The following is a 24,928-nucleotide window of genomic DNA, read 5'->3' as shown; positions in this document are numbered from 1 at the left end:
GAGATAGGACATAGGAGATGGTGTCATCTCTGGATCCTCCAGTCTAATCAGCTGTGCCTACTAGTTCCCTTAGCCTTACGATGACAGAATAAATAAACCCATTCCCAGAAATCTGCTCCTTTAAGAACCCTTCTTGGCTGGGATCCTTTCCCAGCCCACCCACCCCCAACCCCCAGGGATCCCAAGGAGCATATGGCAACCTGGTGGAAAGGCCTGACCAACATTAACAAATGTGGGTCAGAGCTATCCAAGTCCTTTCTCCTCCTTCCCATGCCTAAGGTTGCCTGGAGCTTTCCTGTAGAAAAGATTTCTCCTTCAGTTGATTCTTCAGTTTTCAATAAACATAGGTTGGATAAAAGATTTAACATTGGGTCAATTGCTCATACCACCACATGTAACTTAGGCTTCCTGTGACATAAGCAGGTCACATGACCTATTAATAGATGGGAAAGATCTTCAAATCTAAATTGCTATTACACCTCCCTAAATATATGAGTACCCTCCAAGAAGTAACCATCTGAGGGAGGAGTTAATATCCCTTCCCTGTCCCTCCCCCCCAATCTAGAAAAGATAGGGACTAGGGCAGGAACTGGACCATCAGGAATGATGCTTCTACTTTAAAAGTTAAAAGGGAATAATCCATAATATTGAAATTTAATGGGACCAAGCTATAGAATTGGAATTTAATGGAATATTGTTGTTCAGTAAGAAATAATGGGATAGAGACTAGACCTATGATTTCATTGATATAGGGAACTCCCCAGTGAAGGCTTACTTAAGCCAAGAAGGAGATAGGGATTGGATTTACAATTTTAGGTATAGAAAAAGTTAAGGTGAAGAAACTGTCCCCGAATGCAGGTGGCACCTTCTTAGTAAATTATCATCTTAGAGAGTTGAATGGCCCTAGAGCACTGAGAGGTGAGTGACTTTCCCAGGGTCACAAAGCCAACATGTTTCAGAGGAGGGGCTTGAATTCAGATTTTCTTGGCTTTGAGGCCAACTATTTAGAAGTTTCAAGACTTTCTCCATATAGGGTATCCTTAGTGTCTCAGTAAATTTTTCCAACAGGGCCCCTAGGTCAAAAGAAATAGTTAAATTTTCCCTTTATTAAATAGTTACATTGAAATTTTAAAATATTTCACAGCATCCAGTGAGTTCACTAGGATGCCCAGTCTCACAGTTTGGAAACATACCATGCAGCCTCTAAAAGAAATGATAAACCTGGAATTCAGAAAAACATGGGAAGACTGACTTGAACTGATCCAAAATTAAGTAAGCTGAGGCAGAAGAATAGAACACATTATGGTTACACTAATGTAAAGGAAAAGAATGAGGTCACACTGTCTCCCATATTTTTATGCCAAGGCAAGCTTCAGGCCAGAATTAAGCAATGGAAAACCTACAAAGAGCAGGGCTTAAGATACAAGAAAATGAGAGTATTCTTCTTCCTGATTATCATTATAGTGGTAATGCTGGACATATTAAAAGGAAGATTTTGCCTTCTTTGGTAACATCAAATTTGATGCAGATATCTTTTAAATTGAGGCTTATTTGCAATTCATGACCAACTGAAGAAGCAAGTTCCCCCCTCCTCCCTCCCAAGGTCATTTCAGACAATCCCAGTTTTAGACAATTCACTGTTTCTCTCTAGATTTCAGTCCTGAAATTGCTCAAAAGCCAGAGTTTTCCATACTGGGACTTGTCAAGTAGCTTATGTCTTTATGGGGTGGGGTGGGGGGAGCTGTTTCTTTCCCTCCTCCTTCCTGTCCTACCCTCCTGACAAAAAAACAAACCCTGTTGCTTGGAGATGAAACATTCCTGATCCTTAAGCTTCTTTTCTCCTTTAGCTGGAGCTGGACTAGGAGGCCCACCCTTGAAGGGAATTACCCCCAAATTCAGAGCACTCTTCCCAGTCCTAGCCAGGCCCCTTCCTAAGTCTCCTCCTCCTCCCATCAACCCACCAAAATCCAGGTTTGAAAAGACCCAACAAGCTTGAACTGAAAGGTCCTCACAGGGAGACAAGGTCCCCTTTGAGAGAAAAGTGTTTACCCCTATAGAAGGGAAGGAAAGAGATTGCCATGGCAACAAGCTTCTTTCTCTCTCCCCACCCCCCCAATCTCTCCTAGATCAAGCTTGGCTCTGGCAGGCCTGGCCCGGGTCAGTTAGGGAAAAGGTCCTAGCAGTTTCCATCCCCTAAACCAGGGAATGGTAACCTTTTTTTGTGTCATGGTCCCCCTTTGACAGTCTGGTGAAAGTTATGGACGCTTTCTCAGAAATGACATTTTTAAGAGTATATAATAAAATATACACTATTTACAAAGGGAGGCAATTACATTGAAAAGAAGGTGAAATTTTTCCCCAAGTTCACAAGCCCCTGAAATCTATCCACTAGGCCCTTTGCTAGTTCATGTACCCCAGGTTAAGAGCTCTTCCACTAAACAAATCTACCCATGGCCCCCCAAATAGAAGCCTCTCGTACCCCCCACCCAAGCCTTTGAAGCTGGGGTGGAGCAGGGGGCTTTCTAGCATCCATTCCTTGGCTAGGATGCTTGCCAGTATCCAGGACCTAAATTGGATCAGCATTCCCCCAAGTTCAGGCCAAGCTGTCCCTCAGTTTGTGAAGTCATGAACTGTACCAAGGCTGCTAAGAAGGAAAGATCTCTGAGCAGGTCCCAGAGCTGGGGCTAGAGAAGGAAAAGGGTCTCCAAAGCAAATGTCTCACTGCTTCCCCCACTGAAGGAGTGCTAGCTAGCTTCCTTTAAGGAGCAGCCCTGCTCCCCTCTACCCCAATTTCAGCCCTCTGGTCCCTACCCCACCAACCCAGCCAGGCAGTAGCACCATCTGAGCACAACACAGAGCCAGCTGTTAATGGGATTTATTTATTTATGTAATTCATTATGGGAGAGTCCAGCAGTGAGTCATCAAGCACAAACCCTGAGCAGGGGAGGGAGGGAGTGAGGAAAGAGGGTTTTTCATGTGACAGGCCATTCACACCCACCACCTCTGCCTTAACCTCTCAGGCCAGGCCAGGCCAGGCAAGTCTGAGGATAATGACAGTGGGAAACCTGCTGCCACGAATTCAATCCTAACAACTCAAGAGGGGAGGACAACTCCCTAATGTTCAGCTCCCTTGCAGAGGGGAGCTCTCCTGCACAAGCTCATCTCTGCTAAGAGCCTCCTCTCTCCCTCTCCAGCCCTTCACTATGCCTGGGGAGGATTCCTTGCCAAGCCAGACTTTAGGGGAAATGTTCAGACACAGACTCAAAGGCCTTCCTAACTGCGTGTTTCTCCCTTGTACTCTCCCCGCAGAGAACTGATAACGAGCACATTCTCTAAATAATTCAGTCCGCAAATTGCTCTGTGGTCAGAAGGGGCTTATTTATTTATTTTTCATCCGCCCATCTCCTCTCCATGTTTCTTCAGCAGGAAGCACTTTCATTACCCTAAGCCTTGAGGGCTGCTATAGAACCAGACTCGTAAATACCTTCCAAGAAAGGGCCTGGTGCCCTTTACATGTGATCCTGGGGTGAAATCTCTAAAATTCTGGGATGCAATGCCTGATTTTTCTCACTGATCTGACCAGTCCGATCATTTACCTAGACCCTTTGTTTTGTGTATATATGTGGGGGAGGGGGAGTGTTTCCCTCTGTCTTGGTGAAAAGGAAGAACAGTGTTCTAGAGGTTGGGGAGTGGGCAGCAACAGCCTGACCAACTGATGCCAAATACATGCATGCATACATGCATGCACAAACATACATGCGTGTACACACATGTGTGTTTACATGTATGTGTGTATACATAATACGCATATATATGTGTGCCTATATGTGTGTTTGTATCACATAGATACATAGGGTCTTCCAAAAGTCTTAGGATAGTTTTATGCTTTAATAGCTTAAATTTTAATAAGACTTTTGGGAGGCCATGTGTATATACATATGTGTATATATATATGTATATATATATATACATATATATATATATACACATACATACACATTCATGTAAGAGACTTGGGTTGTCTACCCAATATCAGCCCCCTAAAATCTTAGAGACTCACAGCCCTTGTCTATATCTAATCCTTTTGTGACTCATTTTCCCCTTCAAAGCTACCTTGAGGTTAACTTCAACTAAATGTCACCTCTACAGGCATGTTAATGGAGTTAGGGTTGCCATACCATGATTTTTCCTTTGTGCCCCTTTCCCCCAACACACATGCATACTTCCACTCATCCTGTAGCTGTGGCCCTACATAGGCCCCTAATATCCACATGCACAGGAATAACTTTAATATAAGAATATACGTAGTATCATACACTATTTGGGTTGAAAGAATATTGATTCCCAGTCTTTTATTTGACAGATAATCAAAGGATCATAGAATCACATATTTAGAGCTCAAAAGGACCTGAGAAATCATCTGGATTAGCTCCTTCATTTTACAGATTAGGAAACTGAGGCAAGAGCCTTAAAGTGACTTGTCTAAGACTGAACAGATCACAAAGTAAGTGGCAGAGCTGGGATTGGAAATCAGTCCCTTGAACTCCAAATTCTGCTGTGGCATAATCCCCCTCTCAAGGAAACTCAGGAAGAGGCAGAATGAGATGAGGCCCAAAGGTGAGACATGTACTTGTTTTGTGTCATATATACAGCCTGAACTAAAACTCAGGTCTCCCAATTTCCAAGCCCATGATCTTAACACAATTGTTGTTGTTTGTCCTTCATTTTCAAAGACTAATAACATCACAGGTGATGTCTTGACTCGTACATGAAGTGGATTTAAGTGAGGCAGAGTCCAGAGTCATAGAAGTCTGGTGGTGAGACAAAAGTCAGGATGACTGCTGATGGCCCGGGATGCAATGGATGACCTTGGCATCTTCAATGAATGACTAAACTCTAAGCACTTCATAGCACCAGCTTCAGCTGCCTTCATGGCCATAGGAATAAATTGTTCTCATCCACCCATTCTACCAGAAGTCTTCACATGTTTGGGGTAGATAGGTCTGAGGCCTGTCGGTTACCCTCAACCTGGTTTAGCCCATTTGCTGAGACAGTTTACCAGAGTGTAGTCACTGTGCTACAGCTTCTTGGAGCCACAGGTGAGAGAGTTGGGTCAATCAGGTGGACACTAAAGGTAGAAACAACTCTGAAAAGGGCTTGGCTAGTCCTAAACACCCCCCTTCATATATGCCCCCTTGAAACATGCAAAACATACAGAGAGAAAGAGAGAGAGAGAGAGAGAGAGAGAGAGAGAGAGAGAGAGAGAGAGAGAGAGAGACACAACCTGGATTTAGCCAGAAGTCTTCTTTAATTCTTCCTTCCAACTGAGTGAGTCTCAGCAGAAAACTAAAACACCCTTCCTTTGGAGACCCAAGCCCATTCAACTCAGAGCTAAATTGGCAAGGGAAGTTCCTTAGCTTTCTGTTATACAAGGGCTCTCATATGCCACATTGTTGCCCACAGGCCCTATCTTCAACTAAAAAATTCTATAAGAAACAGTGGCAAAATAAGCTAGCAACCCCAGGCTGGACAAAGAGCATTGGCAAAGTGAAAACACAAGGAAGCAAGGATAAAGACATTTTAGCAACTCAATGTATCCTGGTGCCAGGGCACATAAGCCCTGGGCTTGGCAGTGGCCCCCAGCCCCAGGAGAATGTTTCCCTTGGCAGAGAACAAGGGGGATAAAAGCATCCTTTGAGTAGCCTCCAAGGAAAGATAGGTAAAGAACATCACCTTACTAGGAAGTCAGGATGGCAAAAACAAACAAACAAACAAACAAAACCCCAAACTGGAGCAGCGGCAGATAAAAGGATGGCAGACACTGAGCTGAAGACGCCATCTCAAGACACTATGTAGCTCAAACTCCTCCTTTTATAGATGAGGAAACTAAGGTCAGGGAAGTCAAGGAATGACACAGCTCAACTGCTGATATCCTAAAACAGAACTAACTTCCTTCTCCCTGCAGCAGATGGCCTTTCACTTGGTCTGATCCTGCCTGAACATCCTCAAACCACTAAGGCTCTCCTCTGCCCTTCCAACTCCTTCCTCTGACCCTACCATGATGGATGCTTTCACTTTTATTATAAAAGCATTATTGTAAGAAGGAGTCTGTTTATAGGCTTCTCCAGATTGCTCAAGGGGTCCATGATATACAAAAAAGATTAAGAATCTCTGTTGCCTGGAGAGTTGCCCAGAGCACTCACAGGTTAAGTGACTTGCCAGTAAGGGCCAGGGTGAGATTTGAACTCAGGTCTTACTGACTTTAAGGCCTTCTTTATCCACTACATTCCAAACATCTGCTGAAGCTAGGAGGAAGTACCTGCTGACCCTCACTCCACATAGTAATGAGAGAGGCAGAATGGGACAGTGGAAAAAGCTATGGGCTCTAGCTAGAGTCAGAGACCTGGGTTCAAATCCCACCTCTGACACATACTTCAAACAACTATATGTTCTGCCTCCAGGAAATGATGACTATATGGAATTAAGGGAAATACAAGAAGACTTGTGTGAACTGATACAGAATAAAGAAAATTATGCAGAACCAGGAAAAGAATACACATAATTACAATTGTGTAAATGAAAAGGAAATTAGGCTGAGTAATTATAATAACCAGTCTTCATCCTCTAGGACAGAGATTTAAATAAATCTCCTTCCTCTTAGCAGAGAGGTGTGAGACTACAGGGATAAAAGATTGCCCACATTGTCAGATTTTGTCACAGTATCAGTTTTTTTTTTCTTAACAGTTTATTCTTTGTTTAAAAAGAAAATTCAATTGGAAGGTAGCACTATATTCATAAATGACTTAATGTAAAACCAAAGACAACAATAAAATATATTTTTAGTTGACTGAAAGTGTCCCCAAGGCTTCTCCAAACAGGAAGGGTTTTGGGAGGGGCAGAATACTTGGGGAAACAGTACAGTATCAGAGGAAAAGCTTTGGGTATGAAGTCAGAGGATATGGGTCCAAATCTTGGACACTTAGCCGCTGTGGGCCTCAGTTTCCTCTTGAATAAAATGAGGGAACTGGACTAAATTATTTCTAAGGTTCTATCTAGCTTCAAGTCCCATGCCTATGATGGCAATTGTGTCAAGGTGACAGGCAAAGGGAAACTACAGAGAAATGCAAATGTTGTGGAATCTATGTGCAGTGAGGTCAAGGACAGAGCTTAGAGAGAGAATGGCCATGGAGACCATTCTATCATTTGAGCAATGGAGTCAAAGTCAAATAGAAAGAGAGGCTATTAAACCATAAATAAGGATCCCTGTGGGCTGCATTTTGACTTAGTTCTAAAATGTGATATTACCTGCGTTTTATTGTATTTTTATTTACTTTATCAAATATTTCCCAATTACATTTTTAATTAATTTATTTATTTTTAGTTTTCAACATTCACTTCCATAAGATTTTAAGTTCTAAATTTCCCTCCCTCTCTACTCCCACCCCAAATGTCTGATATAGGCTCTACATATACATTTATATTAAACACATTTTCACATGAGTCTTGTTGTAAGAAAAAATTAGAACCAATGGGAAGAACCACGAGAAAGAACTAAAGAGAGAGAGCATGCACAAATAGTATGCTTCAATCTGCATTCAGACTCCATAGTTTTTTTCCTGGATGTGGATAGCATTTTCCATCATGAGTCTTTTGGAGTTGTCTTAGATCCTTGCATTGCTAAGGAGAGGTAAGTCTATCAAAGTTAGTCATCACACAATGTTGCTTTTACTGTGTACAATATTCTCCTGGTTCTGTTCACTTCACTCAGCATCAGTTCATGTAAATCTTTCCAGGTTTTTCTGAAATCCATCCGCTCACTGTTTCTTATGGAACAATAGTATTGATTACATTCATATATCACGACTTGTTTAGCCATTCCCCAATGGATGAGTATCCCCTCAATTTCCAATTCTTGGCCACCACAAAAAGAGCTGTTATGATTATTTTGTACATGTGGTTCTCCTTTTCCCATTTTTATGATCTCTTTGGGATACAGACCTAGAAGTGGTTCCCAATTACATTTTCATCTGGTTTGGGCCACACTCAGGAGTTTTATGAGCTGCTTTGGCTCATGGGCCATGTATCTGACACCACTGATCTAGACCATTTTTAATGGGAAGGGTCTAAGATATGGCTCATATTTCAGGTGGCATCCACCATTCCCAACCTCATGTAAGGATCCAGTTAAGATTTTCAACTATAAAGGTCATGAAAGGCTCCAAGAAAAAGAATCTCCTCAACTTCCCAGATAAATACATCATGGAGTAGGGAGGCCCACCCATAGTAACTATATATCTAGACAAAGAAAGGACAGCAGAGTCAATCTAGTTCAACTCCCTCCTCTTATAGCTAAGGAAAAAGAGGCCCAAGCAGGTTAAGTAACTTGTCCCGTATCACTCAAGCAGTAAAGTCATCCAGGTAGTGTCAGAGGTTTTAGTTAGTACCCTTTGCATCTCCCCTTGACACGACAAGTGAAGGGAATAGGATAATAGATTTAAAGCTGGAAGGGACATCAAAGGCCATTTAGTGCCACCCCCTTCATTTTACAGATGAGGACCTGAGGTCCAGAAAGGAGAAGTGAATTTTCTAAAGTCATAAAGGCAGTAGGTGTCAGAGGTAGGATTTGAACCCAGGTCTCTTACTGTAGCTCCCATTGCTCTTTCCATTGTCCCATAGTGCTTCCTTCTTTTGATGAATGAGTATTTCTACCTTTCAGTGGACTTGCTAGCTGTCATGGCCAGATTACCATCTGGTACTTTTTGTTTACCACTACTGGTTAACAAGTTAATTTATTAACTGTCAGGACCAGATCACCATCAACAGTAGCCAAACCATCTTTACTTCCCACCTGGGCACTTTAGGGTCAGGAACACAAAAAAAGAAGGTATACATTGTGAGAAAGGGGAGAGAAGCCAAGAAGCATAGGGCCAGCTGAAGTCAACAGGTAAAGGGGCTTTGGTGGGTCTTGGCTTGGCTACCAGCTCAGAATTAATGACAGTGATCTGCCCATGGCAATCAACCAGTGCCCCCGTCAGAGCATTACTGGTGACAGGAGCAAGTACCTGATGGTCCTCACTTGTCAGTCACTACTGTTTTTTGTGAATTTTTGGATTTGCCTCCAAAACAATCTTTGTTATACATGCATTTTAGTTTATTTAAGTAAAGTTCCCTTTGAGACCTTGTGGTCATAAAAGCTCATTGGTGTCCAGTTTAGGGGATCAGGGACAAAAGCCCAGGAGCCACTCAGCTAAGGCATCCAGAAGGATCTTACCCTGAGAGGAAATAATGAGAACCATGAACCTTGGGAACCTGGTATCTCTGATGCTAGGAGTCAAGCCCTGAAGACTCTGGCTTCAGTCTAATTCCAGCTCACTCTTTCTCTTTCCAAGATGAAAACTAACACAATGAATCATCCTCTCATGAAGCCAGCCAGCTAAGAAGAGCAGAGGGAGGTACTGAGGCACATAAGCTTTTCCCAGTCAAATAGAAACAGTTTAATATTATGTTCCTCCCCATCCCCCCACCTTGATATGACAGAATAAAAAAAAATTTCAAAAAGTGCTTCATATACTTTTTCATTTCTTGGCTCAAGAAGTTGCTTCACTTGGCAGTTTCCTCTGATTACTAAAACTAAAACAGCAGAATACTCATTGAAGGTTTAAAGATTGGGTCCTGTACAAGCAGGGAAGAAGGAAGTGTATCTCTTACTTCCAGGCACCAACAAGTTCCTTTCTATTTCACTGTGCTTTCTACTCAGTCTCAGATGGAAAATGGCTATTTCTCCCTTATAGTTCCATGAAATAATCTTATCTAAGTCCCCATTGCCCACCCTCAATCTCTCCTCACCCTTTAAATGGTATTCACACTTAAAGTACCTCCAGAGTCCATATCATCCCACCCCCAGCCTCTGGGAAAGACAACATCCATGAAAGCAGCTCAGCTAGAAAGGATGGAGAGTCTCTAGGAAAAAATACACACACACACACCACAATGACTCCAAACTCTAATTTTAGAATATCTTAGGGAACCTTTCGTTTGTCTGAAACAAGTAGTATGGAATTCTCAAAATTAATTTTATTTCACTATACCTTGTCAAATAGATCTAAAATGATAATTTTAAGAGACTTGGAGAAGTCACAAAATCAGACAAACAAGGATAGGCTAGCAAAACCCCTTAAGGTCCCCTAAAAATTCTAAGTTGATTCTAACTCTCACATCTCTCCTTTCTTTCTATTTCCCCCTTCACACCCTCATCTGTAACACTATAATAACTGGTCTCCTGGCTTCTAGTCTCTCCCCCTTACCAATTCATCCTCTACATGTGTGCTAAGAAGAATCTCCCTCAGACACAAAAACCTTCAGAGGCTCCTTTTTGCTTCAAGGCTAAAGTGCAAATTCCTCAGCCTGCCATTTAAAGCCTTTCACGATCTATCTCAAACCTACCTCTCTAGTCTGATTTCCCACTATTCCCATTTACACAGTCTGCTTTCCAGCAAAACCAATTAGAAACTGCTCCATGAACTCCCCATTCCACTGCAAAAACCTATACCTGAAATGCCTTCCTACCTCAGCACTGTTGTTCAGATTCTTTCAAAGGTCATGGCCTCAAATCTCTGCCCAGCTGCTAGTTCTCCCTCCTCAAATTACCTGGCATAAGCTCCTTGAGGGTAAGGACTGTTTCATTTTTTCCTTCTATGTCCTGAACACTTAAATATAGGGTCATGTATAGAATGTAATAAGCCTTAAGTAAATGCTTTTGGGGGCAGCTAGGTGGCACAGTGTCAGGCCTGGAGTCAGAAAGATTTATCTTCCTGAATTAAAATCTGATCTCAGATACTTACTAGCTGTGTGATCTTAAGCAAGTCACTTAACTCTGTTTGCCTCAGTTTCTTCATCTGTCAATTGAGCTGGAAAAGGAAATGGCAAACTACTCCAGGATCTCTGCCAAGAAAACCCCGAATGGGGTCACGGAGAGTTGGACATGACTGAACAACAAAATACTTGTAGATTTAAAGCTGTTTTTCGTGACTCTACCTCTGCTGTCACACATTTGAAGAGGGTCAGTCAGTGCAAATGTTCTGAAATATGTTTCCACAAGCATGTCCTAACAGACTACACGTGGAATTCAGCCAAGAATTTTTTTTTGTAAATGTCTGCACTATCTTCAGCCTTGATAATCAGTAGCCAGCCTGTGGAAACATTTGTAAAAATGTTTTCATTACACCCAAATGTCTGTTTTTGCCACTGTGACTCTCTGAAAAAGATACTTTCAATCTAAAAAAGATAAAAGCAAAATGCTCCTTGTTTCAAACACTCATCAACAAAGTAAAAATTTTCAGCAAATAGGAACATTTAGGCTGTTAGAGGACACCCAGATGCAATAAAGTAATCGTTCATGGAAACAAATTATTTGGCCACTAAGTACCACTGTTAAGATGATCTAATAGTACCCAGATTCCTACTATGCCCCTGCTGGTGGATCTGCCTGCCTCAAGTCTCTTCCCATTCCAATCCATCCTCCATTCAGCCACCAAAGTGAGCACAGGTCTGATCATGTCACCCGCCCACTCAATAAACTCCAGTGGCTTCCTATTTGCCTCCAGAAGCAAATACAAAATGCTCTGCTTGGTGTTCAAAACCCTTCATAACCTACACCCTTCTACTTTTCCAGTCTTTTCACAACTTACCCTCTGACATGTACTCTTTGATCCAGTGACACTGACCTTCTTGCAGCTCCATGGACAAGTCCATCTGTCTCTCACTCTGGGCATTCTCTCTGGCTGTCCCCCATGCCTAGAATGCTCTCCCTCCTCCACTCTGACTACTGACCTCTCTACTTCCTTTAAGTCCCAATTAAAATCCTGCCTTCTACAGGAAGCCTTCCCCAACACCTCTTAAATCTAGAGCTTTTCCTCAGTTATTTCCTACTTATCCTATACATAGCTTGTTTTGTATATATTTGTTTGCTTGTTGTTTTCCTCATTAGATTGTAAGCTCCTTTGGGGAAGGCACTGTCTTTTGCCTCTTTTTCTATCGCCATCATTTGGTACAGTGCCTGACACATAACAGGTATGCTTAATGAATGTTGATTGGTTGATTGTAGGCAAAGGCCATTTATTCCTGTTCTGTCTTAGGTAGAGATGGAGAATTCCTTTATGGCCTCTTAAACACCTTTCATATATTTTAAGACCATGATTTGAAGGGGGAAAAAACCCTCCACTAAAGTTCTGCTCCAATGCTTCATCATGAGATAGGAATGAGCCTGAGTTCTGGAAAATGATGACAGCCCATTATGAACCTTGGCAGGTCTCACCTGAAAGTGTGTCTTCCAGTAAGGCTTCAGCAATGGAATCCATCTGAACCAAGTAAGTTCAGAGAAGCTCATCACCAAACAGATGGCCCTAGCACAGCGATTGGTACAAAGTAATGAATGATTGGGTGACTGGCCACTAGGTGATGAATTTGAGGATCCTGGAAGTATAGTAACATCAGCTAGGTAGTAGATAGTAGAAAAATGCTGAGCTTGGAACCAGGAAGACCTGAGTTCAAATCCTGCCTCAGACATTTACTAGCTGTGTGACTCGGGCCTCTCTGAGCCTTAACTTTCTCATCTGTAGAATGGAGATATAGTTGCACCAACCTCCCAAGGTGGTTATGAGGATTCAGTCAAATAACATGTGCAAAGCACTTTGTGCACCTTGAAGCGCTATGGTAATTTCTGCTACTCTCTTCTTATGGTGTGATATGAAGAATAATAAATTAGAAATGAGGGGAATCTAAATTCTGGTCCCTGGTATGTCACTAACTAGCTGAGGGACCTTGGGTAAATCACTGAGTTTCTTCATTGTGAAATGAAAAGGTTGAAACAGATGACCTCTAAGCTCCTCTCCAGCTTTACCAATCCATGCTTCTATATGTCTATATATCAAGCAATCAGTCAGGGAATATTAATCAAGCACCTACAATGCTCTGGGCACTAGGTTAAGTGCTAGAGTTACGAGGGCAAAGATTAAAACAATCCCTGCCTTCCAAGGGGTTATACTTTCTTAGGAGAAATATACCTATATAAGCATATACAAAATAAATACAAGACAGTGGAAGGGGGGATAAGGAAATGCCTCATATAAAATGTGACTATGTATTTGATATGATATTCTTTGCATGAATTTATTATACTCTTTATAATATATATAGGGCTAAAGAGATTCATCTTTGAGAGTTCAAACCTTCAGACAGTTACTAGCCATATGACCCTGACTAAGTCTCTCACCCTATTTGCCTCAGTTTCCTCATCTGCAAAATGAGCTGGAGAAGGAAATGGCAAACCACTCCAGCATCTTTACCAAGAAAACCTCAAATGGGGCCCCAGAGAGTTGGACATGACTAAAATGACTAAGTAGCAATATAAGACATGCCTATATTATTTATTTTGTGGAGATGAATGAAAACATTTATAAAATATTCACCCTCAATGTTCTGCCTAAAAATAAGCCATGACCAGCTGCCATATCAAATGTCATGTCAACTTCTCATATCCCAATATCTCTTGTTGCCTTGTAAAACACCTAAACTACCTCCAAACTGACTACCCTCGCTGCCTTGTAGGAACTGAGAAAATGCTGCTGACTTGAGGTTTCATTAACAATAGCTCCCATATTGTCATATGGTGTTTTTTTTAAGTAGATGAAGATGATAGGATGGAAACAAGCATTTATTAGGCACATATTGTGTGCCAGGCACTGTACCGAGCACTTTATCCATATTATCCCATTTGAGCCTCACAACAACCTGGGGAGATAGATGCTATTATTACCTCTATTTTATCTCAAGATTGCAAAATTTATCTTTTAACCCAAATATGATAACTTATATTTATTCTTATTATAGTTTATCTTAAGTGATTTGACCTAATATTCTAGCTTGCTGCGACAATTTTGAATCCTGACCCTGTCATCTGGTGTTTTAGCTATCCTTCTCAGCTTTGAGTTATCTGCAAATTTGCTATGTCTACCATCTATACCTTTATTGGAGATATTGACAAGAATGCTGACTGGCATGGAGACAAAACACAAATCCCTGACACTCTTCAACAAAGACTTCCTTTCAAACTGGTGTAGAACTATGACTACTATCTGGGCTTGGCCATTCAACCAAGTTCCATCTAATTGTAATTTGTCTAGCCCACATCTCTTCATCTCTACCAAATGAATAGCATGAGAGACTCTATCAAATGCTTGCTAAAATCTAGATGAAATATATATCTCAAGTATTCACCTAACCATCCTGTGCATCAGTTTCTTCATCTATCAAAGTGAGGAAGATAGTGAAGGCGTTGCTGAAGAGAAGAAGATCTGGTGAGTTTTATGGGACTAAAACTTCAATATGAGGCCAAGAATGGGATGAAGCTACTAACAAACCTTCAGTGATCTGGGGGTGCATTCCACTGTACCAGACCCTGGTCAGACCACAACTGGGGCACTTTTAACTGCCACATCTTAACAAGGACAATCATAAGCTCACAGCTGTCCAGAGGAAGGAAAAGAGGATGGTGAAGGTCTTAACTTCAAGCCATTAAAAATTGGCTGAAAGAACTACAGATGTTTAACTGGAGGACCAAAAACTTAGTGAAGTCAACAGGCATCCCTTAGGTGGCTACTGGATGCTAGGCACTGTATTAACCTGTAAGTATACAGAGAAAGGCCAAAGACAGTTCCCTGCTTTCAAGGAGCTCATGATATGGGGAAATACAAGACTTATCTTCATGTCTCTGAAAGGCTATCTGTTGGAAAAGGGATTGGATAAGGTCTGCTGGGACGCAATGGACAGAACTAAGAGCAATAGGTCAAAGTTATAAAGATTCAAATTTAGGCTTGATAGGAAGAAAAACTTCCTAATAATTATAAGAAGGAAGGAAAGAAGCATTTATTAACCACCTACTATGTTCCAGGAAATGTGCTAAGTGCTTTACAAACACCTCATTTCATCCTCATGATAATGCTGAGATGTGGGTGCTATTATTATTTTACAGTTGAGGAAATTGAGGCAAATAGCGGTTAAATGAATTGTGCAAGGTCAATTATAGCCATCCAGATTGGAATAAGCTGCCCTGGGAAGTATTAAATTCCCATCAAGGTTGGATAACCACTTGTTGGATATACTATAGAGATGATTTTTTTAAGTTGTACTAGATAGTTATATCCAAAAAAAAGTTTACAGTGAACATGTATTATAGAATTACATGAGAGTCAGAAAGGACCTCAGAGCTCCCCTGTGAGATTGTTAACTTTTTTTGTGACATGGACCTCTTTGGCAGTCTGATAAAGTCTATGGGCTCCTTCAAAGAATAGTGTATTTAAATACATAAAATAAAACACACAAAATTACCAAGGAAACCAATAACATTGAAAGTTCATAGACACTCTGAGATCTATCTGTGGGCTTGATGTTAACAACCCCTGATCTGGTACAACGCCTTTATTTTAGAGAGGAGGCTACTTCATGCAACCTAAAACTGAAAAGTGATTTTCATGAACTTTTTAGAGAGTTTTTTTTTCCTAGATGACATTATCATTTTATTGCTTAAGGATGTGACTCATCATGTTTTGATCTTTTAAAATTTAGTTATCAGAAATTGTAGCATGTTGTCTTATGACTTCCTGGCTGTGTCATATCTGGCTTGTTTCTTCAATTAGACTGCAAATCCTGAATGACCAGGCCTATGTCTTAATTTTGTTCCAACTCAGTTCACCAAACATTTATCAGAGAGTAGTAGGGAAAGTCCTGAATGTGGAGTCAGGAGAAAGGGATTCAGATTCTCATTCTGCCCCATACTATGTGACTTTGGGCAAGTCAGTTTAGTGTCCTCATCTGTGAAAAGACAAGGTTGGACTAGATAACCTCTTAAGGTCTCTTTCTTTTATTTTTTTTAATTTAACTTAATTTTTAATTTATGGAACAAAACAAGAATTTCCATAACATAGTACAATAAAAAAGATGTTTGTATGACTAATGTGAAAATAGGTTTAATATGAATGTATATAGAGAGCCTACATCAAATTGCATTCTATCTTGGGGTGGGGGAAGTGGAGAGATGGGGAGAAAATTTAGAACTCAAAATCTTATGGAAGTAAATGTTGAAAACTAAAAATAAATAAATATTTTTTGAAAAGATGATTGTACATTCAACTGCAAATCTACTATACACAACTTGCTATTCCTTTCAAATATACAACAAAATTATCATGTAAATATAAACATAGTTCTCCTTCACCTCCAGACCTATGATGTTGTGAACTAAATATTCACCTGCCTCACTCAAGGCAAGCAGCAGCATGGTGTAGTGGATAGAATCCTAGACCTAGAGTCAGAAAGAGTTGGGTTTAAATCTCACATTTAACCTTAACCCACTGCGTGACTGAACAGGCCATTCAACTCCCCCCACCAATAATATCAACCCAAATAAGTATGGTACAAGCTAGAGGGTTAGCAAAAGGACTGGGGCCATAACCCAGGCCTCATTATATCCAGGCCAGCATACTTTCCCCCTGGACCAAAGGTTTTCTTCACTAGTAGATAGTATTTCACAAGCCAATCATCAGCTAGCTTCCTCCAAACTATTTCTCCAAATAGTTAATTGTAAATCAAATGCCCTGGAGAGGCTAATGATGAAAAGAAAACTGATAACCCAGATGCTATCTTTTTACCTCACTCCAGTCTTCATTCTCCCATATAAGCAAATTTCCTGAGCCAACAAATCCCTATCACCTAGGTAACCTGATGGTTTTTCAAAATTCCACGTGACCTCCACTGGCTCATTACAAATTAAGTTTTGTTTCAAAAAGGGATGAGAAGCAGTCTATTTTTTTTTTTGCAGTCCTCCAGGTATATACACATTTACTGCTTACCTTTTCCATATAAAACTTCCATCCTCATCTCCAAGGTATAGTAATAAGGATGACAGCCACAGCAACAACAGTTAGCATTTATATGTCACTTCAAGGTTTGCAAAATGCTTCACACATATTTATATCATTCAATTCGCACAACAGCCCTGGGAGGTAAGTGATATTACTACCCCCACTGCACACATGAGGAACTTGAAGCTCAGATAGGCTGGATGATTTGTCGAGGGTCATACAGCTAAATGTCTGAAACAGGATTTGAACTTATATGTTCCTGACTCAATAATACAGGATTCTAACCACTGTGCAATCTAGCTGCCCAATCAATTACTCCTTTCCACATGCGGTTCTCTCTATTCATCCCTACCCTGTTCCTCTAGATCACAGAACTCCCTCCCCTCACCTCCACTTTCTCCTCGCCTTTCAGCAGAAGAAATCGATGGTTAAAGAAAATTCTCCCTTCTCCCCTCCCCTCTCCTCACTTCCTCTCTCCTCTCCTGGTATAGCCTGAACTGAAATCAATGTCCGTTTCGTAAAAGAGAAAAAATGAACCCATTTCAGAGTTTATCACTTCTCTACACCTGTCTTTGTTGAAGGAGAGGCTTCCTCTCAACTCTGTGAGCTCCAACCCAGCTTGTTGGCCATAGATGAAAGCAAATGAGCCCCAAAAGGAGAGGTGGGAGTGGGAACGATGGCAGCAATTTTCTTACTTAGTATCTTATAACATAAGAACTGGGGATGACAGGGCTGGAGAGGAGAAAGGAAAGGAGGAAGTCCTGTCCTCCACTTGCCCTTTTGCTTAACACTGACATCATTTCTCCATATTTCTCCACATTGCTCCATCAGTTAATTTAGTTTCACCCCCGGTCTCCAAGTTCACTGCCTTGTGTTTTCAACTCATCATCAACATCAGTTCATATTTGGCTCAATTTTAATCAGCTTCTCCATCTGAGAATAGGATGTTTCTTCTTTCTTTGCTTTTCATGGCCATCTTAGCAGGCTCAGTGTAGAGCTAGTTATTTCTGCATATTTCCCCCCCGCAAAAAACCATCCTTTATGTTTCTTCTAGGGACCAAAAGGTCAATAATGGGACCAAGAATTGGGATGGATGGGCATAAATTGACACTCCTAAAGATCCACCAACAAATTATAAACTTTGTGGATTATTTAGGGCTCATATGTTAAATACTGATCTGCTTGCCTAAGATCCTTCAATAGACTTTGGGGTTCCTTCTCATTTCTTCAATTCTTCAGCTGCTCAGGCAGGGTAAATTGCTATTGTTATTACTTAAGCAAAAAATAATCAGGGATGCCAATTTGCTTCTCCCCCCTCCCAATATGTATAATACAATAAGTTCAGGAAGAAATAATCAAGAGGTTCCCTGTTGATTCTTCTCCGTTAAAATTGGATAAACTACTTTACCCCTCACAGCACAGCCTCAGTAACTACCCAGTTTTCTTGTGGCTCTCCTCACCAGGAAATTTAAGACGCTGACAGGACATTCTTTTCCATCTTCTATCAGCAGCATAAGTCTTGCTAAATATGTCAAGGGCCCATGGACTCATGTATAACTATTCTGCTCTGGAGGAATGAGCACTGAACTGGGATTCTGGAGAGTTGTGCTCTGGTCTGAAAAATGTCCACTCATTGGGTGAGGTCAAGTCACTTCCTTTTCCATGTTTCCTTGTTCCTCCTATCAAATGAGAGTTGGACTAGATGAGCCCTCTCCCAGCTCTAAAATACTCTGAATGCTCTCTTAGCTTCCTGTAAATGAAAGACATTTGATCCATGTCTCAGTCTCCAGAAGAAATCCCCTATCCTAAAGCAGAGGAAAATGTCTCCTACCAAATCCCCTCCTTTCCAAGGCCCTTCATAGGCATTTCCCAAATCTCACACAAATCACCTGTTGGGATAGCCTCACACCTTCCTTTAGAAGTTCTTCCTTATAGCTAATCTAAATTTAAACTCACTCCCCTGCAACTTGATACATTCCTTGGAAGGGAAGGAGAACAGCAAGTAAGTCCATTCCTTCTTATGTAAGAGTCCTCAAACTTTTCTCCCTTCTTTCACCCGCTCAAAATGCAGGCTAAGCTACATGAGGCTACAATGTTTCTAGATCTATGAAAAACCACAAAGTATATCAAGCAAGTAACCGCACTTCCACTTCACACCCCAGCCCAACAGGGGAGTCACAGGATTTAGAAAATCAAGCAAACCCCTCCCTTTTTGCTCTTTCACTCTAACACCAGCCTCCTAATTGGCTCCCCCTGCCTCCAAACTCCTCTCTTTCTCTCTCTCTCTAATTCATCTCCTACAGGGGCCAAATTGTAATTCCTAAAACTCAAATTTGTCTTTCCCTCTCCTTTCCTCCCTCTTCTTGTCTTCTGTTCTCTTCTCTCCTCTCTCTCTCTCCCTCTTTCACCTCTCTCTCCCTTCCTCTCCCTCTCCTTTCTTCTCCCTCTTGTTTTTCTCCCTCCTCTCCCTCTCCCTGCTCTTCTCCCTTTCTCTCTCCCTCCCTTCTTTCTCTCTATCTCTCTTTCTCGATGTCTTTCTCTGTCTCTCTCTATCTTTCTGTCTCTCTGTCTCTGTCCATCCCTTCCACCCTTTCCCCCCTCTCTTTCCCCTCACTCCTCTTCTCTCTCTGCCCCCTTCTCTCTCTCTCTCTCTCTCTCTCTCTCTCTCTCTCTCTCTCTCTCTCTCTCTCTCTCTCTCTCCCTCTCTCTCTCCCTCTCTCCCTTCCCGCCTTCTCCGCTCCCCTCTGTCTCCTTCTCTCCCTACCTCTCTCTCCCTCCCTCTCTTCTTCCCTCCCTCCTTCCACCCCTACACAGCCCTTGAGAGCAGGGATTATGTTTTGCCTCTCTTTGTATTCCTCTTAGCACAATTCCTGGCACAAAGCAGGAGCTTAATAAATGTTTGCTGACTGTTGCTTCTAGGATAAAATGCAAAATTCTCAGCCTGGCATTTAAAGCCCTCCACAATCTGGCTCCCACCCATCTTGCCATGAATAAATGAATGAATCCAATCTTTCCAATCTTACTTCTAATTACTCCCCTTTATGCATTCTATATTCCAAGCAAACTGGCCTACCTACTAGATGCTCTGTAAGTTCATCGAAGTCTCCATCCACCTGCCCAGTTGGTCCCCAAAGATTGGTATATATTTCCTCCTTACTCAAAGAGCTCTTCAAGGTGCCAGCTCTTACATAAGGCCTTTCCTGATCTCTCTAGTTTGGCAGTACTCTGCCCCCTGAAACTACCTTATATTTACTCTGTATATGGTATTAATTTAATTATCTGGGCTCAGTTTAACTGAGGATCTTGTGACTAAAAGAGAAAATCTAACTTGTGGGGATGAGTGTCCAGAATATCTGAGAAACTGGCTATATATCTTAGACTATATGGGGTTGTGGGTAGAGGTATCCAAAAAGAGACTGGAAGTAGCTGGCAGTGATTTAGTGTGGCTAGCTCCTCTTCCTTCCCTTAGAGATTGTTCTGGAAGCAAGTGACGGCATGTGCTGATGTGAGGGAGGGTACAGGGGAGGACTCTCCCTTTTCTCTGTTAACATCTCCAAATGTCTATAGAGGAAAATAGAAGAGCAGGGTCTGAAAAGCCCAAGGTGGGGGAAGTCAGTCAGATACTAATTTTGTGGCAGAAGAGGGGGGTTGATTCCTGCAAAGAGATAGAATTTAGTAGACTCATACTTGGGCTAGAGTTAGCAGTATCCCCAGGGAGCCTGTGCCTGGGACCATGAGAATTGAGAGGCGGCACTACACTGTTGGGGCCAGCACTTGAGGACATATATACTTTCAGTGAACCAGGTATCTAGTTGAAAGGTCAGTGGTGTGTAATTCACTGAAGGGGGTGAGGAAAGGGCATGGAATGGGACACTTTGGAAGAGCAAAAAGACCAACAAGAAAACAGCACTGTGAAAGATGAGAAGACTACCACCAAATGCCTCTGGGAAAAGGAGAACTGGGAGTTTGAAAGGACTTTTAAATTCCCATTGCAACATGACCAAGGGAGAAATCCCCTAGCAAGTGTGAATAGGGTTTGGTGACAAAGTAGCAGCAGTGGTTTTTTCTTCCCCCCATGGTGTAGCTTCCCATCTGTAGACAGAATCAGAGAGGGCCATGGTCCCTAGGGGAAGGGAAACTGAAGTTTTAATGATGTTGAAGGAAAAAAGCAGAACAAACTCAATTCAACGAACACATTACTTGCCTATTATGTGCAAGGCCCTGTATTGGGTGCTAAGGGCGCAAAGACAAAAAAAAGCAGTCCCTATGTTCAAAGTTTAGATTCACCTTGGGGGGCCCTCAGTTAAACTCCCCCCCCACTCCCACCCCGTACATAGACTGAGAGCAGTGTTTAACATTTGGATATCTCCTTCAGGTTTCCTTGCGCCACACTGATCCATGATCCTTATGGAATAGCTAGCTAGAAGGAGAAGCAAAAAGATTCTGATTTCCTCATTGAAGCTGAAGTATGAGAAGAAGATAGGAGATTTAGGGAACTTCAATCATCTTCAAGTCACTGGCAGAAGTGTAAATTTATCTCCCAGTTTCCTCCCTCCAAGGCCCGATTCTTTATCTTTCTATGCTTTTTGCCATTGTCAAAAAAAATTAAAAGACCAAAATGGAAGATTATCAAGCATCCTGAATAAACAAAATAAAAACTTCTATTATGAGCACAGTAGTGAACTAAGGACAAAGACCAAGTGACCCAGAATCACTCTGTGGGGATGTGGAGGATGGGGAGAGATGCTCAGTACCTGAGTAGAAACTCACAGACAGATGCCTTGAACAAAGACTCTTATGGATACATATGTTACTTCCAAGAGGTCAAATTCGGGAACAGCAATGTAGCCAAACACAGGGTCTGCTGTCCACTAGTGTGCCTCTGAGTACATGAGGTACAGACAAGAACCGAAGAGGACAGCTCACTCACTCTTCAGGCTGGTCCGGGTGCTGAAAGACCTTTATCTCCTACTCCATTCATCCCCAGAAGCCACTAGATCTCCATGTGGAACTTCCTTTTGCTCCAGAGTCTCTACCCCAAGTAGTCCCTGCCTCCAGGCAAAACCTCTTCATAACCTCCTTCTTTCTCACAAGCTTCCTGCCAATCATCTGCACACATTATTTGATGTCATCACCTACCCTCCTCCTCCCTGAAATGACCTCACCACAATTTCCCACGGGAGGAAAATGAAATTCTGAAAGGGGACGGAGCTAGCTCCCTTGGACAGTCAGTCGCAGATGGAAAAGTCTCTTCCCAACCACCCCCCTTCTAATAATTTAGCAGACTTCTGAGTGCCCACAGCCACCCCACTGAACAGACAGGGAAGTCACTGTATACAGAGAGGGGTGCCATATGTCCATGGCTACACAAGCCATTTCCAGGACAGGGAATTTGTCCAACATTCCCTTGTCTTCCTAGTCCTCTTCAGTTCACTATCAGAAGCCCAGGGTTGAGAAGAAAGATGATCAAGAGAAAACATGCACACACAAACACAAAGTTCCCATGTGAGACAAGATGTCAGCTCTTTCCACAGGGTCATTAGCTTAGGTGTCACAATTAAAGAAACTCTCTTTGATAGGTTTGCTTTCAAGGGACTGGGCTGAACCACAAAATCTAGAAGGTAATCTAATGGTAATTTTGCCATTCTCCTAGCCTCCAAGCAGCCATACTCTTAACCATCCCTGATAGACTAGGGTCTAATATTTACACAACTTCCTTTGAGTATTCACCTGCGACCTTTCACAATCCACCAACTAAATGGCCAATATGTTCCTCTACCCTCATCGCTATCTTCCCAGCTGCAAGTCACATACTCATGCTATCCTGCTCAGCAAAAGGCAGAACCCTCCACAGTCCCCCTTTCACCCACACTCCCACACTCTACTCTCTGCAAAGGAACCTGGGTTCTTCCAAAAAGTACCTTCACTTTGGACCTGTTGCCCAAACAAAACAAAAACAGGTCAAGATTTCCCTTAGGAAAACCCTATGGCAACATGGTAAACCAAACATTGGTCTCCTCCTTCCATGAGAGCCAAGGTGACTACTTAAGTGGGTGAAATAACTCTCCAGCCTTCTGACAAAAGGAGTAGAACTGGCCACCCAATCTGGTGAACGTGGCCCCTGTCTCCAGGGAAAGCAGCTAGGCAATGAAAGCATGCTGTTCATTCAGGCACCACGATTTTGCTTTCGTTGGCTCCCAGAGTTTGAAGAACCAAAATAGGCAGCAGCCAATGGATCCTCTATGGCTCAGCCTGACACCGATGCCTCAGAGAGAGCCCTGAATTCGAATTCCATATCAGCTACTTCTCATCCTGAACCTGAAGATGCACGTTTTTCCTTGATCTTATCTTACCTTCTCTCTTGAAACATCACTCAGGAAACTCCCCCCATCTCCAGCAAAAGAAAAGAACCCTCACATTCCTTTACACCTCTTTCCATTTGGGGTGCATTGTTTCCTGTGGCTTTTTTTAATAAAAAGGAAAAGAAATGGGGAGAATGTTGGGAGGTGGGGGAGAGGAGTTTTAAAGCAACAATGCAGAAGAAGAGAAAAAAATGAGACAGAAGTGAGGAAAAACCCCTGAATAAAATCAAATCACCAAAGTGCTGGAGCAAAAAGACAGACGGATGAATAATGAGAGGCTGATGAGACAGGAGAGAGAGAGCATGGGGGAGGCAGAAGCTCTGAACTTTCCCTTCCCAGGCTAAGGAGAGATTTGCCTCCCTGGGGAGAGGGTGGGGGGAAGGGGCTCGACTGACCTATAGCAAGGGAGAGAGAAAGCCTTTCCCTCTCCTCCCCTACGGGGGAGACTCAACCCCTAGCCCGCGGACCCCTCCTTTCTACAGGTCCACTGAGCCGGCGCCCCGATTCTGCACCCCGGCCTAAGGAAAGCAGGGAGGAGGGCGTGTACGAGGCGCCCATACAAAGCTGGGAGCGACCAGAAAGGGGCACAGGGCGAGGGGGGCGGGGAGACGGCCGTGGCCCCATCGAGGCCTCTATTCCCTTCCCGGCGCTGCCCGCGCGCGACCACCCTCCCGCCCTTATGTCCGTCCACCCGGCCATACACACACACACACACACACCCATACACACACCCACACACCCACACACACACACACACACACACACACACACACACACACACACGCCCCTGGGTATTTGGGGCTGGAACCAGGCAGCAGGGGATCCAGGCGAAAGGGCATGGGAGGGGGCTGCCGGCACGCGGCTCCCAGCGGCGCGAGCTCCCGGGAACGTTCCACGGCCACAGGAACTGGCAGTCAATTTGCGACGCTACGTTCATCCCCGCGCCGCCTCCACGTTCCATCCGCTCCCCGCGGCTCCCAGGCTGGGGCTGGGCCCCAGGTTGGGCACTGAAGGGGGTGGGGGGTGCCAAGACAGCGAAGGGGCCGAGCCCGGGAAGCGTGGAGGGGGGGACGCTTACCCAAGACAAGCGAGGGGCGCTCCTCCACTCTCCTCCCTGGCGTCTGGATGGAGTGCGAGTTCCGCCTCTCGTGGCCTCGGAAAGCCACTGGCGGGATCGGGTAGAGGTGCTGGGACGCGGCGCTGGGGAAGAGGGTGCAATCCCGGGCTCCAGCTCCGGCTCTGGCTCCGGCTGGGGCGGGAGAAGGAGGAGAATGCGAGGCGCCGGCAAGCTTCCTAGTGGCCCGCTGCGAGAAATGCAGCTGTCCCTGCCCTGCCTGCGGAGACCACAAGTGGAACTGAGCGGGAGGAGCGGGGCTGGGGGCGGGCGGGGGCGGGGGGGTGGGGAGGGTGAGAGAGCCAGCCAGGGCAGAGGGGATCCCCCGCCCCCAGGCCCTGCTCACCCTGGCCTCCCAGGGCCCTTCGGATGAGATTGGATTTCGGGGAATAGCCAGAAGGCCTCCACAACTAGAGAGGAGGGAGGGGGCGCCTTCAGTGGGAGGGGGCACACAGAGAGTCTCTCCTCTTAGGTAACCCCACCTTTTTATCTCCCACGCGTCGCCTGGGTCTTTTTGGCCCGAGGTTGAGAGGATT

General features: G+C 43.3%; 1 protein-coding gene across 1 annotated transcript in view; it reads right to left on the bottom strand.

Moving 5' to 3' along the window:
• CUEDC1 (CUE domain containing 1) overlaps positions 1 to 24,635 on the bottom strand; it is a 119,439-nt gene extending 94,804 nt beyond the window's left edge. Inside the window, exon 1 of the mRNA XM_036757407.1 lies at positions 24,357 to 24,635. The gene's annotated coding sequence lies outside the window, so the exon portion shown is untranslated. The remainder of the gene's footprint in view (positions 1 to 24,356) is intronic.
• Between the last annotated feature and the right edge of the window lie 293 nt (positions 24,636 to 24,928).

This window comes from Trichosurus vulpecula, chromosome 4, assembly GCF_011100635.1.
Source record: "Trichosurus vulpecula isolate mTriVul1 chromosome 4, mTriVul1.pri, whole genome shotgun sequence".
NCBI classification, from domain to species: Eukaryota; Metazoa; Chordata; class Mammalia; order Diprotodontia; family Phalangeridae; genus Trichosurus; species Trichosurus vulpecula.
Note: the sequence above shows the minus strand (reverse complement) of the source record. Positions and strands in the feature narration are given on the sequence as shown.